Source organism: Macaca nemestrina, chromosome 6, assembly GCF_043159975.1.
Source record: "Macaca nemestrina isolate mMacNem1 chromosome 6, mMacNem.hap1, whole genome shotgun sequence".
NCBI lineage: Eukaryota > Metazoa > Chordata > Mammalia > Primates > Cercopithecidae > Macaca > Macaca nemestrina.
Window position 1 is genome coordinate 75,773,733 of NC_092130.1, and position 18,667 is coordinate 75,792,399.

Below are 18,667 nucleotides of genomic sequence, written 5' to 3' on the forward strand. Positions count from 1 at the left end.
ACTTCCCAGACTAACCTACCTATCGGCTGAATACCACTGCATAACTTCTGTGTACACCACGTGGAGCAGAAGAATTACCCACCCAAACCCTGCCAGAATTCCTATCCCACAAATAAGGGGACTATATGAAGTAGGTTGTATTTTAAGTCATTATCTTTTGAAGCAATTTGTTATACAGCTATAAACTGATAGAACACATTTCAAACATAGTAGCAGAAGTCCCGCTTTTCAGAGTCAAATATCCAGAGTACATAGTATCTATAAAATGGTTATGAGCAAATCCAAAAGCAGGATTAATTAATTATTAATGATAAATTATAGAAACCACAATATTTACTAGTATTTATTGAATGTTTAATTTCACCAACCATGGGCTATAAATTATTTATGAATAACTGACATAAGGGTCACGTTACCTAGTCTAAGTGTATTGCATGCGACAGCAAGCTCAAGGCATAATATCAAATACAATACATCTAGGTCAAGGAGCTTATGGAAGATATGGTATGGGAGTATAATAGAAGTTCTGTTTGTTTGGGGATTTTAGCAATGATTAATGATGACATGCACTCTATATGACATTATCATGTTATTAGCTATGAAAATCATTGTGAAACATTCTTTTCAGATTAGATAGCCACACAACTGATATTTCTGAAAGTTGTGTTTGAATACAAAATGTAATTATTTTATAGACAAACATATTTCCACCATTACACAGAGAAATAAACATAAAAACCTTTTAAGAATTAATGTCCAAGGCATTTTTTTCTAAGAAATAAGAAAAAGATTTCTACAAAAGGCTTTCTGAGTGTTTTTGAGTTTATATGGGAAAACCAATATCATTTAGATTAAAAATATTTTACTAACTCACTTAGTTGAGACAGAATATTTTGTAATAAGTAAGTAAGGAAAGTTACTTAAGCTTTGATTACTTTCGGTGTGTTTAAAACCTCTTATATATGGGTGAATTATTAATCCACTCGGGCAGTACTAAATACTCTGCTCTTCATTTCAAAAGATCAACTACTATACTATTCAACGATAAATGAGACCTTTGAGGATCTTGCAGACTAGTTAGGAAGAAAGACAGGGATTTTAAAAAGTTACAAAATCTAGTAAAATAATAAGTGCATGAAGATAATACACAGGTTGCAGAGTAACAGATGACTAAATTTGACTCAGGTTGGCAAAAAAGGTGATTATGGATAGTTTAGATTAAATTTCTATTGCTACCATAACAAATTATCACAAATTTAGTGTTTTAAAGCAATACAGATTTATATAGGTGAGAATTTAGGTTGGCCTGGTAGATTTCTCAGCTCTTGATTTAACGAGGAAATTAAGATGGTGGCAGATGGGGCTCTTATTAGGAGCCTATTGGAAGAATTTGCTTCCACACTCATTCAGATTGTTGGCAGAATTCAGTTCTTTGAGGTTATAGGACTGAGGTCCCCATTTCTCCTGGAGGTATCTTTCTGGTCCTTACACTGAACCCTCTGCTTTATAAGGTTCATGTGATTAGTTTGGGCCCACACAGATAACCAAGAATAATATCTCTATTTCAAAGTTCATAATCATAATCACATTTTGCCAGGTAAGGTAACATATTTATAAGACTATACACACACACACACACACACACACACGTGCAAGATTAATGTATAGACATGTTTGGGAGGACATTCTATCTGGCACAGTTCATGAACCTAATAAATGCATTTTAGAATGAAAGATCAGTGTAGATTTAGAATCAGAAAATGAGGATATCTAGTTTGAGAGTAAATTATCTAAACTAATATGTATTCTAAAAATAATTTATAATATTGGAAACAAATCTTCTGAGAAAATAATTTTCAGGCAGATGAAGACATGTCATACACTTTCTTGTGTGAAAAAATATGACAGTAACATTAATATACACAGATGATGTTAGCTTGAGCCTAACCCAACTTTACCCAATGGAATAGCTTCATACACAGGTTCTTTTTGTAGCCTACTAATAAAGATAAACAAATAATAACAAAGAGAAAACAACTTTAACAAGAATATTTTCCCCACTTCTCCAATTACTGCCCAGTGTTTGCACCGCGCAGAATATAGTGTCACATTTGCAATACTGGAAGAGCAGCAACTCTTGAGAGGACAGACTCTGAAGTCAATAACTCATAGATGTTTAAGATATTATACTGTTAAAGTGGCTTTATTCACAGAAGTTAGTGGTTGGTAGGGTCCTTTGAATTATCTATGCATGCTCAGATTTTCATTCTCAACAAATTTTCTTTTCTCCAACTGATGATACTAAGCGATATTTAAGCCATATAAAAGGTATAGATTGTGTATGTGTATGTGTATATTGAGAGGGACAGATGGACAATTACAGTCATGCTTATAGGTATGGGTATGGGAAAAGACTTATTTGCCATCTGAGAGGAACTCTGAAACTGGATTCTTGGGAAACGGACAATTGTGTCCATCTACTTTTACCATGTGAATACCTAATGAATAAAATTACTTTATAGAATTTTTGGATGTGTTTATTAAAACACTAGTCCAGGAAGACGATAACTAGCTAAAGAGCGGGTTTTGAGAGTATCAAAATGTCATACTTGTGGTAAGAACTTAGTTCAGCTCCTTGAAGAAGCATATGCCAAAACAGGTTTAGAAGTGCAAGAGACTTAGTTGCAATTTAAGAGGAAATGCCCGTGAAAGAAAAGAGGAAAGAAACTTGAGTGGGAGGGAGATCTGTCAGAGCATGATGAAATCCTGACACCTGTGAAAGAGAAAGAAAAAGTAGGAAGAGTCTCAGTTTGTAGCATAGCTTTAAGAAAGTTTTGATAAGGTTGATGGGAGTCCTTGAGCCAAAACTGGTGTTCAAGGAGTCCTTGAGCAGCTACTCCTGTTAGAGGAGTTCTGCAGAAATTGGCCTTCCTTGCTACCACCCTATGCTCAGCCATTGGCTGGGAGCAGCCAGTGAAAGCCATAGTCTCAGCATGAATGTGGTGAAAAATGAAGAGTACAGAAGTCCTTCACTTATATTTCCCACAGCAGGAGAGCTGAGTAGAATCTTAAGTGTCTGCCACAGTCCACCCCTTGTGCCATCATATGGTTTGGTTGTGTCCCCACTGAAATTTCATCTTGAATTGTAATTCCCATAAATCCCTTGTTTTGTGGGAGGAACCGGGTGGAAGGTAATTGAATCATGGGCAGGTTTTCCCATGCTGTTCTCATGACAATGAATAAGTCTCATGAGATCTGATGGTTTTATAAAGGACAGATCCCCTACAAATGTTTGCTTGCCTGCCACCACATGAGATGTGCCTTTGCTCCTCTTTTGCCTTCTGCCATGACTGTGAGGCCTCCCCAGCCATGTGGAACTGTGAGTCCATTAAACCTCTTTTTCTTTATAAATTACCCAGTCTTGTGTAGTATGAAAATGTACTAATATGTACCATAAAATCACTTCCAAATTCAGCTTTGGGGAGCACATCCTCCTTGGTTCTTCCAGGCCTCACTTGCTGAGGGGAAAATACAGATGGTAAGTGGAGTCAGCTACAGCCCTCTGCTATGTGATAGCTAATGGCAAGCATCATAACCTGAGATCAACTTCAGTAACAGGACCAGTTTCCTCCTCTGGGCCTCACCCAAAGATGGCCACAATCAATGCCATCTGTTATATGGGTGAGACAGCATTCGGAAGTACAGAATATGCTGCCTTCAAACCCCTAAGAGCGTTACCATATAAAGTGCTTCCTTCTTTGTAATAAAGGATGAAAGATAAGTCAATTTTCCTTTTCTCTTGTGGGATTTTTGACACATCCTGAACACATCCTGAACACTGGACTCTGAAAACATCACTAAAGTAGAATGTTCCTGAATCTTTGATAGTTTATTTCCTATATTAGGTAACACTTATATCTTACTAAGGCTGCCAGTGAACTAATTATCCAATATGAGGAATTTATTGACTATTTGATGGAATCCCCAGGCTGTTCTTTTCAGACTATAACAGAAGTTATGAAAGAGGGTAAAAAGAATTAATGTACCTCTGAAACAAAACTTCAGATAAACATTCTCTACCTTCTCATATGAACATAAGCTTTTAAAAATCCTGTCTTATTATCAGAAGGTAAAAAAATCCAATCTCCATGTCAATAACTATATACCATTGTATATGCCATGTACCTGAAACCTAATTAAATTATTGTAGTAATGGTGCCTCTGTCAGCAAAACATCCATAACTATAGCAGCCACATGGTTAAGTCTGCAGTAGTCTATAATCATTCTCTAGATCTATGCAGTTGTTTGTAGGGGAAGACTAGTAAATTAATAGAGATATAATAAAGATGACCTCCCCTGTAAACTTTAGATCTTTAGTGGTAGTAATAGCCTGCAGCATCCTTCTGGGGATGTGATATTGGTTTTGACTCAATCTTAGCTGGAGGGAGGATGTCATTTCAAGAGGTGGCAAGTTGTCCTTCTTCATAGTCATATCTCTCATTCTGCAAGCCAAAGACTCAATGTGAGTATTACTCCAACTGCATAGTAAATTCCAATTTGTATTTTGGTACCTGGAAAACAACTACTGGGTGGATCCATGGACAGAGTGGGCCATTGTGGGTTAGATTTTAGTCAGTGCTCCATTTATTTCCCACTATACTTAAGCCTCCAATCTTACATAGGGTCAATGATGACACATTAGGACTTCAGTTGTCAATGTCAAGTTACACTCAGGCTCTGTCCAACTGTCTTCAAATATATGAGTGTTTCCCATTCTTTAGTGTACAGCGTTATGACTAGGGAAATAATCACAACTTCTAATGTTCTGTAGTGTTGCATGGTGCTTCTTCCTATGAATCTGACCACCTCTTCAGTCAATGGCTTCCAAATCTAAAACTTGACACAGGTCTGAGAACTCAGCAAGTAATCATGACTTCTTTTGAAAAATTATGGATTCAGAATGTGTATATTCATATATGTTACCTGGATATATTGCATAATGGTTTGGACTTCTTGTGTCACCCAAATAGTGACCATTGTACCAAATAACTAATTTTTCAACTCTCATCTCCCTCCTACCCTCCCCAGTTTTGGAGTCCCCAAAGTCTATCATTTCCATGTTTGTGTCCATGTGTACCCATTGTTTAGCTCTCACCTGTAAGTGAGAACATATGATTTTTGATTTTCTGGTTTTAAGTTATTTCACTTATGATAATGGCATCCAGTTCTACTGCATATTACTGAAAAGACATGATTTCATTTTTTTTATAGTTGCATAATATTCCATGGTATATATATACCACATTGTTTTTCCAGTCATCAATCACTGAATGCTTAAGTTGAGTAATGGCTTTTTATTGAGGGTGACTGTACTAAATATCTGTGTCTTGATTCTTGTTTTCTTCTGTTTTGTTTTTGTTTTTGGAAGGGGAGTTGTAGATGTCAAGCAGCTTCCTTGTTGTCTGCCCATCTATTTTGCCTTTAGGGGCTTCCCACTCTTTTAATCATCCCAGCTCCCTGTAAGTCAAACTCCCTTGGCTGCCTATGTGTCCTTGCTAGACATTAGAGTAATTGCTCTCCCTGCTTTCTGGTGTTCAAGTCTTACAACTGGCCTCTAATATTTTGGGGTGTCATCATCTCATGGGTATTACAAAGCTCAAATCTGAGAAGACCTTGTCTACCATTAACCCTGACCTACAGATGAGAGCCACCCCCAAACTTTTTAGTGATCCTGCCCCTATATATTGGCACATCCTGATGACCTTGATCTCTAGTTCTTCCTGTGGAACATAACCATATGGTAGGTCTTCTGGCCTCACATAATAAATCCATTCCACATTCACATGTGCTTCAGCCTCTTCATTCCTTTCACTATTTTCTTCCAGAGCAATTCAGGAATTTCCATTTTGCTTAGTATTAGGCATCACTTTCTCCAGGTTTCTAAGAATAACACTTACAGAGAGTTTTCCTCATTTCCTAGGTTCTTTGCCAAGATGTGAAGACCAAAGTCGGTGAGTGAACCCCATGTCAATGAATTCTTGCTTTTCTGATCTTACATTCCATCACTTTGATCCAGTACCCTCAAAATGCAATCACAGTTGTACATGCCTTGTCCTGTCAATAAATGCTACTTTATTACTGCAGTTCCTTAGGTGTGTTGTTTCTTTCTTTTCTTATCAGGCCCAGAACACACTTAACGTAGATCATGGTAAGATTTAACTCCAGTTTTCAACCTAGCCGCAAGGAGAAATGGGACTGTTTAGTATTTTAAAATTTTATAGTCTCTTTCTTTCTTTCTTTCTTTCTTTCTTTCTTTCTTTCTTTCTTTCTTTCTTTCTTTCTTTCTTTCTTTCTTTCTTTCTTTCTTTCTCTCTTTCTTTCTCTCTTTCTTTCTTTCTTTCTTTCTTTCTTTCTTTCTTTCTTTCTTTCTTTCTTTCTTTCTTTCTTTCTTTCTTCTCTTTCTTTCTTTCTTTTTTTTTTTTTTAGACAGAGTCTTGCTATGTAACCCAGGATGGAGTGCAGTGGTCAATGATGCAATCACAGATTACTGCAACCTCTGCCTCTCAGGTTCAAGTGATCCTTCCACCTCAGTCTCCTGAGTAGCTGATACTACAGCGTACATCACCACGCCCAGCAAAGTTTTGTAGTTTTTAGTAGTGATGGGGTTTCATCATGTTGCCCAGGTTAGTCTCCAACTCCTGGGCTTAAGTGATTCACCCACATAAACCTCCCCAAATGCTGGGATTACAGGTGCGAGCCACTCTACCCAGCCTGAATCTTATAGTATCATAGAAGAGTGAAAGAACTAAAGTTGACTGCACAAAGGTGCACCATTTCTCCAAGCTCTGCCAGTTCAAAGGTGTCTGTGAGTCACCATCTACATGAACACTTGTCTAGATATTCCCATCCCAAGCTTCAGAGTCCCAGATTTTTTTTAACCAGGGCCTTGACTTTAGCACACAAAAAATCTGTCTTGAAGGACTTTCAGATATCTCTGAAGCTATGCAAATATAATTATCAAATTTTCAACTTGCTGCTGTGTCTGCCCTTCTCCAGGAGATCTGGATATCTATTTAAACTACCAAAAGGACCCTCTGGTGCTCACATTTTGCTGTTAAATGCTTGTTTACATCCATCAGTTTGGCATTATTTCACTGCAAGCCACCAACATAATATAGAAGTCCTTGTCTTTTTGATGCTGCCTCCTAAACTCTTATCATTCAAATGCCTGAATTATTGCATTTGAAAGGGTATTTTATTGCATTGTAATGTATTTTCATGTCTCAAGTGGTGAAATCAATAGCAATTAGGCTACCATCTTGTGCCAGAGACTCTCTATGCCTCACCTACCACTTAGGATGGCATTCGTTTTACCTGTGGGCTGGTGATTGAACCTGTCTCCAATTCCCATCTTGCTACCTATTTTTGGACCTGTTTCAGTATCAAACATGTTAGTTCAGATCCACTAAAAAATGCTCAGAAGAGTTTATGCAAGAGATTTATCGAGGAAACACATGTAAAAGAAAATGGGAAGTGCAGAGCCAGAGAAGGAATAAGACAGGTCTACTTCTGGAAAAACAGCAGCAAAGAGGTAAGATTAGGAACAGTCTTAGACTGTAGCACATCTCTAAGAAAGACTAGCTCACATCAATAGAATGTCCTTGAACCAAATTCAGCATTCAGAGAAGACATATTTTGCAGGAATAGATCTGCCATTGTATCAATGCTTGGGTCATCTCAAGAGAAGCATGACTTTGGCATAAACACTGGTAGATTCAGAGAACAGAAACAGGGCTACGAATCAACTGTTTTTTCTGCAGCAGAAAGTCTCTGTATTGTATTTTCATGACTTCCATAGAAAAATAAACATTTGTGCTGGGTTTTCAGAAGCTATAGCAGGTGGAATGTGAAATAGGAAGCTGTCAAAGTGCAAATGCATGGACATGTGAAGCAGAGTTATGATTAGGAAGGATAAGTAGAACAAGTATTACTGATGTGTGACTTTTGAGTGGGATTAGAAGTGAAGGAGATTCAGTCAGAGGCTCAGCTAGAGGCAACATAATCGTGGAGAGTGGAAATACAACGTGAAATGAACACTTGAGCAATACTCATACCCAACACTTACTTCTGGAGAAAAATCTTTGTGAAACTTGGTTTTGCTAAATACTCAATAACCAGGGCTCTCACATTTGCTTGAATAGTTTTTGCATTGTTTGAGGTTGTCTAGCTGAGGAGGTGAAGGAAACTGAGATCGGTTCAAGCTGTATGACATGGTGCAAGGCTACACCTACCTGGAAGGAAGGATGCACAAAGATGCCATCCACTTAACAAAGCCCTATGCTTGCTCAGAGAGTGTCATTTTTATTTTTTTGTCACTAGAAGCACAGCATTAGGCTAGTAATGAATTACTACCATCACTTATTAAGATTCTTTCCATAGAATATACTTCAGTTTGGAATTCTTTGATATATATTCTTCCTTCTCCTCCTCCTCCTTCTCCTCCTCCTCCTCCTTCTCCTCCTCCTCCTCCTCCTCCTCCTCCTGCAACACTAGGGCTTTAAAGTGTAGCACAAATTTCAGAGAATCATGATCATGTAATATACAGATGAGTGACCATCAGAATGACTTCAGACAGATCTACATAGGATATGTGAGTTTCTGAGTTTAAAAATGTGAAAATGTATTATCTTGTGTCACAAGTTTAGCCATCACATCAATGTTTCTGGAATTTAACTCATTGAAGATAAGGTACCTGGTCTATAATTTAGTCATTTCAATGACAACATGAGATTTTCAGACCTTTCTGTTGCTATTACATTTATACAGACTATGTTTTCCACCTTTATAAAGATAATCATTACTATAATATTCTATGACATAGTTGTTAACTGCATTTAATGTGTTTTCCAAGATGATGGATAAATAATCAAGCTTTTTAAAAATTGTATACCTGTATTACCATTTTAAAATATATATAAGCTACTCTTTATCACCACTGATGTTGTATCAAGCCTAGCAGAGAAAAGATTGGCTATAATGTATTACATGACATCATAATATTATTGCCTGAAATGTTCCACCAAAGTGGATACAAATATTACACATCATATTATTTTGGTGTCTTTTTTGTGGTACTCCTGTCTGTGAAAAGCTCACATGTTCCCACTCTGCTGTAATCTGTCATGGCCATGAGACTTGGTTTGGTGTGTGTCAGTGCCAAGTAAAATATTATTTTTAAATGCCAAATCTTGGTTTAAAATATCCCCATCCTGTGATATAGTGATTGACAATACTCCAAATGGAAACTACTTTATTAAAATGGATCTCAGAGTAAATATGCTGTGAAATAAGGTCTCAGTTGGTATATAATGTGATGAAAAAAATAAAAAGAATTTAGCTTATACTCAAATTTAAATACTTAAAAAATATCTATTTTCAACACAGGCAAACCAAATATCCTGATTTGTCATGAAAATTGACCAAAAACTATTGGTCAAGATTCCATCTTGATAGAGTTGCACCAATTCAGAGATAGTATATATTGATTATAATAGATTTTGCCTCAAAATAATGGAAAATGTATCTAACTTTAGCTCACACTACAATGCTTAACAGTTTTGTTGCAGTTATGTGCAACACATGGCTAGCTAGCAATTAATGGTTTGGACAAAGAGTCTACATTTACTCTAGTAGTGTTTAAAACATTTGAGTGCACAAACCTTATCAGAACTATCACAGTTACATCTTATCACCCTCAAGCAAATGGCTAGTCTGAGGCAATGGTATTGACTATGAAAGTTACCCTAACGTGATGGTTACAGAAGACTACTGACAGGATTTTCATATTTCTTTTTGTTGAACATGTTATCCTATGTTGAAAAGCATGAGTGGAATATGCTGAGTAATACATAGCTCAATGTCTCAAAAAATGCTAATTTAAACTTTAACCAGATTTAAGGGAAAAAAATAGTGCCTATTTGTTTATTGCTTTTTCTTTTTCAGCATTGTTAGTTGGTCGTTATAAGATATCCTAGAATGAAAACAAGTAAGTTCACAACCATTAACTTAATAGTCATGATCCAGAGTGCAAATTAGCTAGGGTAAAGTTCCAGTGTTGCTCACTAGAAAAGTTCTAGAGGAAAAATAAAAATACCCATATATCTAATAGAAGGTAAGCTGTATAAATAACATTTTACCATAGGGAAAGGCATTTGTAAAACCGTGCTTACTGCAAGAGCCTAGTGTATTTGTTGACAAAATAAATAGCTGACAAATAACTTCTGAATACAGAAAATTAATGTCCTTGAAGAAAGAATATTAGTTCTTTTTCAGGGTGGATATCCTCCTCCACTGAATGCAAACTATTAAGTAATGAAAAGGACAGCACTCCAAGCAGTATAGATTTATTGGCCAACCTGGCAATCAAGGTTGACTGACAGGAAAATTGATTGCTTCACATTTTAATTACAAAGGTATTAGCCCCATATAATTTTTCTTACAACAGAAGATCTATTAGCAGTTTTTCCATCTTACTGATTAGCCATATTGTCTTCTAGATACTCTTTAGTACCATAAATTAAGGAAAGCACTAACATTTTGTGGCTACTGTAATTATCAAAGTATAATTACCTGTGTTTTCTCACCTACGTATTTGAGATAGAGACGAAGCCACCTAAGTTAATCCACTTATAATAAAAATGTCTTCTGAGAGTATATTTGTGCTACCTTTTCTGAGGATAACTGTGGTTCAATATTGGTGATTTGGGTTTTTTAATTTTCCTTAATTTCATATGATATTTTAATAAAAAGAAGCCAGCTTAGTTTTGAAAGTAAAACATTATTGTCCATGAGACTTCCTTTTTCCTTCTCTGTATTTTAAAAATTCATCTATATATTCGGTTTACTACTGTTACTACTTTAGACATGGACTGTCCTCACCCCTATTATAGAAGAGATCTTAGAAACAGTGACCTTTAGTTGCATTTCTAAATGACCTATGTCTTTTCTAAAACTGAACTCTCATATGAGTTCTTTCTGCAAATGGATGACAAGTTAAGTTTAGCAATTTAGTCATGAATTCAGACTTCAAATAATTGTTTTATAAATTTCATTATGCTGTGGCACCAAACCAATAAATACAGCCCATACAAGATGTTTTAAGTCACTTACTAAAGACTAGACTTTTCAACTCTATGGCCTTAAAATTGATGGCCTCAATTCTCCACTTGCCTTGTAACCCTGATGGAGCTGATACAAGCATGATGCTCCTTGATAGTAGAAGTGCTATGCTTAAATTAAGTCCTGTGATGGTGCAGAACAAGTCATATATTTAAGTGAAACTGTTTCTCGGGTGAATAAGATATCTTGACATGTCAATGGAATATGAAACTCAATTTCACAAGATTTTTCTAGTGCCTAAAGAGATTTAAGTAGAGCTATCATTTTTAGTCTTAACAGAAAGAATAAGTCTTCCTCTATAGACCTCTGCATTCCTGGCTTCTAAAATTTAATTTTATCATTCCTTTTAAAGCCCATTATTCTTTAGGCCTTCATGAAAGCAAAATTATATTTCATCATTGATTTGTTTCCTGTTTCCACTTTTAGAAACTCTTTATTACTTCCAATCATTCCACTGTTCATCCCTCCACCAAATTTAAGGTTCTCTTAAACTAACCAGACAGTTTTCATAGACCTGAGTTCATTAGAGGGAAAAAATGGAGAATTACAGCATTTTTTTTAACTTATATTATCTTAAGAAGGCTAATAAATAATTCTGCAATCAGTGAAACACATGTTAGAAGCACACCCAGCTGAGTAAAATTGGGACCATTTTCCCTCAAAAATAGCATCAAAATCCCAAGAGGACTCGAAAAATTGAGAAAAAAAGCCAGAAATCAGTTTCTAAAAGTTCTTAGTAGGTAATAAGAGTTATTCAGCAGTAAGAATTTTAAAATGAATGAAATTTTTCTTTAATTATTCTAAAATCATTGTTTTATTTTGTCATCGTTGATTATTTCCTAAAGAGTGATGATTTCATGAAGTATTATATGGTACTTCAAACTTTTAAGTACCTTTTATTCCCAATCTTCTGTGATAACTCTTAAGTGTCTTTAGCTAAGAACCATTCTTCCACTTACTACACCAGACATTGGTTCATTTGCCCCAATCAAACTTCAGATGTTATCTGCTTATTTTTAATCAAAATTGGAATCAACATACCTTCCCCAAAAGTGCTCACTAATGAACCTGCAAGCAATCAAATTAATATGTATACAAACTATCAAATATTCTTTAAGTAGAAACGAACAAGTGCAATTTCAATGCACTAATGAGAGCAGAAAAATATTTCACAGTAGAGAAGAGTGGAGAGTGCATGTATATGATTTTTTAAACTGAATTCCCTTCATTAATTAGCATATATTAAAGAACCTCACATTATTTTAGAGCATTACCATTTGGGGCAACGAGTTCATGGGCTGATGTTATGCCATGGCACATCACTGCATGTTATTTCTTCTTCATTTCCTTGATAACTAAAGTTTTTGTAATTCAGGATGTTTTAATTATAAGATATATATGCCAATAATGTGATAATAAAGGTTCAAGGGAAATTAACGTGGTGGAGCTGATCCTGGTGGTGGTAGTGCAATTACCAAGTAGAAGAGGTGGTGCTTTTTTATAGTTCAATTAAAGTTTGATCTCTCATTACCTTTAATTACATCTGCCTTTTCTAGTGTGTCTTTTCATCCCAGAAGCACTCTGAGAGAAAAAAAGAAATCATTGAATAATATTCCTCTGTAATTCCATGACTTCTCATTGTTGTTTTCACAGTGTATCACCCAAGCCAGCACTTGCTTTAGATCAGCCATTGCGGAGAGGTCCATGCACAGATTAAATATCTTGTTCAGCCAGATATTCAAACTTCACTGCTATTTCTGACGTATGTTGAAAAAATAGAAGAAAATAGTCATATTTCGTTTTACTGTGCTTTGCTTTAGTTCACCTCACAGATACGGTGTTCTGGTTTTTATTTTAAAGAAATTGAAGCTTTGTGGTAACCCTGTGAACAGCAAGTCTATCAGTGTCATTTTTCCAATAGCATGTGCTTACTATGTGTCTGTGTATGTCATTTTGTTAATTTCTGCAACATTTCAAATTTTTGTATTATTATTATATTTGTTATGATTTGTGATCAGTGTTTTTTGATATTATTACAGTATTTGTTTTGAGGCACCACAAACCACATCCATACAAGACAGCAAATTTAGTCAATAATTATTTATATTCTGACTACTCCAGCTACAGGATGTTCACTGATCTCTCTTTCTCTTCTTAGGCCTCCCTATTTCCTGAGAGAACAATATTGAAATTAGCCCAATTAATAACCTATAATGTCCTTTAAGTTTTCAAGTGAAAGAGTCACATGTATCTCATCTTAAATAAAAATCCAGTAATGATTAAGCTTAGTGAGAAGGACGTGTTGAAAGCCGAGATAGTTCAAAAGCACGGCCTCTTGCACTATTTAGCCTAGTTGTGAATGCAAAGGGAAAGTTCTTGAAGAAAATTTAAAATGCTACTCCAGTGAACACATAAGTGATAAGAAAAATAAACAGCCTTATTGCTGATAGGGAGAAAGGTTGAGTGGTCTGGATAGAAGATCAAATCAGCCACAAAATTCCCTTAAACTATAGCCTAATCCAAAGCAAATCCTGGTGAGAAAGCTACAGAAGAAAAGTTTGAAGCTAACAGATTGGTTCATGAGGTTTAAGGAATAAAGCCATCTCCAGAGCTTATAACTGCAAGGTGAAGCAGCAAGTGCTGATGTAGAAGCTCAGCAAGTTATCCAGAAAATCTGAGACAATTGATGAAAGTGGCCACACTAAACAGGTTTTCAATGAAGATGAAACAGCCTTATATTTGAAGTATTGGAAAAAAATGCCATCTCAGACTTTCATATCTATAGAGAAGTCAATGGCTTGCTACAAAGCTTCAAAGGACATATCGAACTTGTTGGGGCTAACGCAGTTGGTGCCTTCAAGTTCAAACCAAAGCATTGACTATTCCACATATCTTGGGGCCCTTAAGAATTATGCTAAATCAATTCTTTTTGTGCTCCATAAATAGAATAAGAAAGTCTGGATGACAGTACATCCATTTATAGCATGGCTTCCTGAATATTTTAAGCCCACTGTTGACATCTACTGCTCAGAAAAAAAGAAAACAAAACAAAACAAAAAACAAGTTCCTTTTTCAAAATATTACTGCTCATTGACAATGCACCTGGTCATCCAATTGCTCCGATGGGGATGTACAAGGAGATTAATCTTGTCTTCATGCCTGTTAACATCCATTCTGTAGCCCACAGTTAGAGGAGCAATTTTGCCTTTCTAGTAGTATTGAAGAAATATGTTTTGTAAGGCTATGGCCGCCATGAATAGGGATTACCCTGGTGGATCTGAGCAAAATACATTGAAACCCTCTGGAAAAGATTCACCATTATAAATGCCATTAAGAACATTCATGATTCATGAAAGGAGGTCAAAATACCAACAATAACAGGAGTTTGAAAGATGTTGAGTCTAACCTTCAGGGATGACTTTGAAGGCTCTAAGACTATAGTGGAGGAAGTAAGTGTGATGTGATAGAAATATTAAGAGTACAGCCGGGTGCGGTAGCTCACACCTGTAAACCCAGCACTTTCGGAGGCTGAGGAGGGCGGATCATGAGGTCAAGAGATGGAGACCATCCTGGCCAACATGGTGAAACCCCGTCTCTACTAAAAATACAAAAATCAGCTGGACATGGTGGCGCTTGCCTGTAGTCCCAACTATTCTGGAGGCTGAGGTAGGACAATCTCTTGAACCCAGAAGGCGGTTGCAGTGAGCCGAGATCGCGCCCCTGCACTCCAGCCTGGGAGACAGAGTCAGACTCTTTCTCAAAAAAAAAAAAAAAAAAAAAAAAGAGAGAGAGAGAAAGAAAGAAAGAAAAAGAAAAAAAAGAAAGAGTACAAACACTAGAAATGGAGCCTGAAGATGTGACTCTGTTGCTACAATCTTGGGACTAAACTTGAACAAATGAGGAGTTGCATCTTATGGATGAGCAAAGAGGGTGGTTTCTTGAGAAGAAATCTACTCTCGGTAAAAACATTATGAACAATGTTGACACGACCACACAGGATTTAGAACGTTATATACACTTAGTTGAGAAAGAAGTGGCAGTGTTTGAGATGATAGACTGCAGTTTTAAAAGAAGTTCTACGGTGGGTAAAATGCTATCAAATACAGCACCTTGGGAGGCCAAGGCGGGCGGATAACGAGGTCAGGAGACCGAGACCATCCTGGCTAACATGGTGAAACCCCGTCTCTACTAAAAATACGAAAAATTAGCCGGGCACAGTGGTGGGCACCTGTAGTCCCAGCTACTTGGGAGGCTGAGGCAGGAGAATGGCGTGAACCGGGGAGGCAGAGCTTGCAGTGAGCCGAGATCGCGCCACTGCACTCCAGTCTGGGTGACAGAGCAAGACTCTGTCTCAAAAACAAAAACAAAACAAACAAACAAACAAAAACCTATGAAATTGTATTGCATGTTTCAAAGAAATCTCATGTGAAAGAAGAGCCAATTCATGCAGCAAACTTCATTGTTGTTTCATTTTAAAAAACGCCACAATCACCCCAACGTTCAACAACAGCCTCCCTACTCATTCAGGAGTCATCAACATCAAGGCAAGACCTTCAAATAGCAGAAAGATCACAGCTCATTGAAGGTTCTGATGATTGTTAGCGCTTTTTAGCAATAAAATACTTTAACTTAAGGTATATACATTGGTATTTTAGACATAATGCTACTGCATGTTTAATAGTCTATAATATAGTATAATCATAACTTTTGTATGCACTGAGAAATGAAAAATTTTGTATGACTGAATTTACTATAATATTAACCAAACCACTGAAATAAATATCTCCAAGTTATGTATAATACCTCCATGTTATGCCTGCTTCGCTGATAATTAGGTTGTCTGCATTGTTTATTGATTCCTAGCCGCCTGATAACTTGCCTGCTGCCCCCTACAGGAGATCCAAAATCTATTTCACACATTTCTCCCCATGGAATCCTTGAAGGGCTATACTTGATTGAGTGTCATTGCTAATAATGTAAGCCAAGGAACTTGCTCTGGGAATATGTCTTCTGTGAACACAGTATCATGTACTTGTGTTGTGCAGAGTTCCTGATTATTGTACAGTTTAGACAGAAAAATTGTAAAGGCTCGTTTGTTTCTTTAATATTTTAAATCCCCTTCACAGTGAAATTCCATCGAATTGGAAGGCTCAGCCCAGGAAGAAAAACAACAGATGTCACCATGACAATGAGTATTGGCTTTGTGATGAGAAATGATATAATCCAATTACTACTATCAGTTCACAGCTCATGGGGACTACAAACTCTTATGTCTCCTTCCAATTGTCTATTTGGTTTATATGCTTTTCCTTTTATGTCATTCCCCAACAGATTATTATGTCATAATCCTTAGCTACATTTTGTGGATTATATTTATAACATCTACAAGGCCCAGCTTCCAAGAATAATGTCATATATCTTACAATGTATATTTGTAAAGGTACAATGCTAAAAGCATATGCTAACATATCAGAGAAAACTATGCATACTCACATAAACTGCAAGGACTAGCTTGCACTTCTCTTTGTATTTTTTCATGCCTCAATTATTTATGGCCTGTTCAGCACATCTTTATTTCTACCATCTGCTTAGTATCCCAGTTACAGAGTTGAAATTATTTTAATTAGACTTGTCATAGGTGATTCACTAGCTGCTTGAAAAGTTGAAAAGTAATACCTAGGCTAGATTCTGCCAACTTTAACCCTCCATGACTGTTTATTTTTTTCTTGGCTCTTTAAAATAGAACATATTTCTCCGTTAAAGATAAATGTGAGCCCGATTCCATTCTTGGCAATATACTATTCTGTTGTTGGGGTTGGATTATAATCATTATGTTATAAATTCTACAAGATGACTAATGCTAAATAGCTATTTCCTGCCAACAATTTAAAATAGTGGATATTGTGTAGCTGAACACAAACTAAAGCATGAAGGTTTTTCCTCAAAGGATGTGCAAATTCACCATGAACCTCATCCAAATGAAAACCACAGGAGAGTTATAATCTGTTCTAAATGTATGTATACTACTTCTTATTTAAACTAATTAACATGGCAATACTTTAAAGTAAAAGTAGATATTCATGTTAGATAGATATCTATGAATTAACAATCATGTTAGTCAAATTTATATGGACCATAAAGAGTAAATGACGTTAGAGCATTTAAATTGGATAATGCTGTCAGTTGCAACATGACGTGTAACAGACAGAAATATTTCAACCTCTAGTATTCTTTCCTTTTTTTAATTGAGATGAAATTCATGTAATGTAAAGCTGACCCCTTTAAAGTATACATTCAATGACATTTAATCCATATAAAATGTTGTGCACCCATCGCTTCTTTCTAGCTTCCAAACAATTTTATCACCCACAAAGGAGACTCCATATACTTTAAAGCACAATATCCTACTTCTCTGTCATCAGTGCCTTGCAACTACTAATCTACTTTCTGCCTCTATAGATTTACCTATTTGGGATATATCATAAACATAATATTATGCTGTATTTAATGTTTTGTGTCTGTCTTCTTTCACTTAGCACAATGCTTTGACGGTTCATTGACATCCACAATGTAATATATATATTAGTAATTCATTCTTTTTTGTAGCTGAATTATATTCTATTTTGTGAATATACCACATTTTATTTATCCATTCATCTATAGTGGGCATTTGGATTACTTCCAGCTTTTGGCTCTTGTGCATAGTGCTGCCATGAACATTTGTGGGCAAATAATTACTTGAATACCTATTTTCAATTATTTTGAATCCTACATACCTAGAATTGAAATTGGTAGGTCATATTGAAATTCTATGTTTAACTTTATTTTGTTACCCATGTTTTATAGATGTAGAAACTAAGTCTTAATTTCAGTAATGCACACAATGTTGTTCGAAAATTTCAGCAAGATTATATCTACAGTCCACTCTAAATCTGAAATTCGGTTATTCTAAAATCCAAGATGTTCCACAAAGTAGATTCCTCATATACCTTTATTTTCACAGGTGTTAAAGAAGACAACATCTCCAAGTCATCTAGCTATGCTACACCTGCCCATTTCTCGCTGCTTTTTTCTTATAACATGGAGTAACTTAATATAAAACTATGCCTATTTTTTTTTCTTAATCTCAATCCCAAAACTTGTGATTAAATTTATTGGTGGGACAAAGGAAAAAGTTGAACAGGCTCAGACTATTCAAATGATAAGAGCTAAGAATAGAGAATTCAATGGAAGACTAAAATGTAAACACCTCTTTCAAGACAGGAATTGTGATAAACTACACTTAAAGTTGTGAGTATTGAAAAAGAGTGAGGATATAACATGTGTGGCCCAGAATTATGAATGAATGGAAAATGTGAAGGGACACAGTGCAGGCTGAACTCCTATAGCTGGCATAGTTTCTGTGTTTTTCTATTTTTTCACTCAGGTTATTTTCTGCACTAACTTGATTTTTGGACAGACTCCCTGCTAAACACTTCACATTTCAGT

The 18,667-nt window shown here is 36.0% G+C and overlaps 1 long non-coding RNA gene across 19 annotated transcripts in view; it reads left to right on the top strand.

Moving 5' to 3' along the window:
* Nucleotides 1-18,667, top strand: part of LOC105471083 (uncharacterized) — a 76,227-nt gene that overhangs the window by 36,449 nt on the left and 21,111 nt on the right. The window contains exons 4-6 of one of the 19 annotated variants that reach the window (XR_011624830.1): nucleotides 5,982-6,012; nucleotides 12,833-12,941; nucleotides 18,183-18,266. The exons of 15 other annotated variants lie outside the window; for them this stretch is intronic. This is a non-coding gene — a long non-coding RNA (uncharacterized lncRNA). Of the gene's footprint in view, nucleotides 1-5,981; nucleotides 6,013-6,181; nucleotides 6,210-12,832; nucleotides 12,942-18,182; nucleotides 18,267-18,667 lie in introns of those variants that run through there. 3 more of the 19 variants (XR_980961.2, XR_011624831.1, XR_011624814.1) reach the window with 3 other exon arrangements.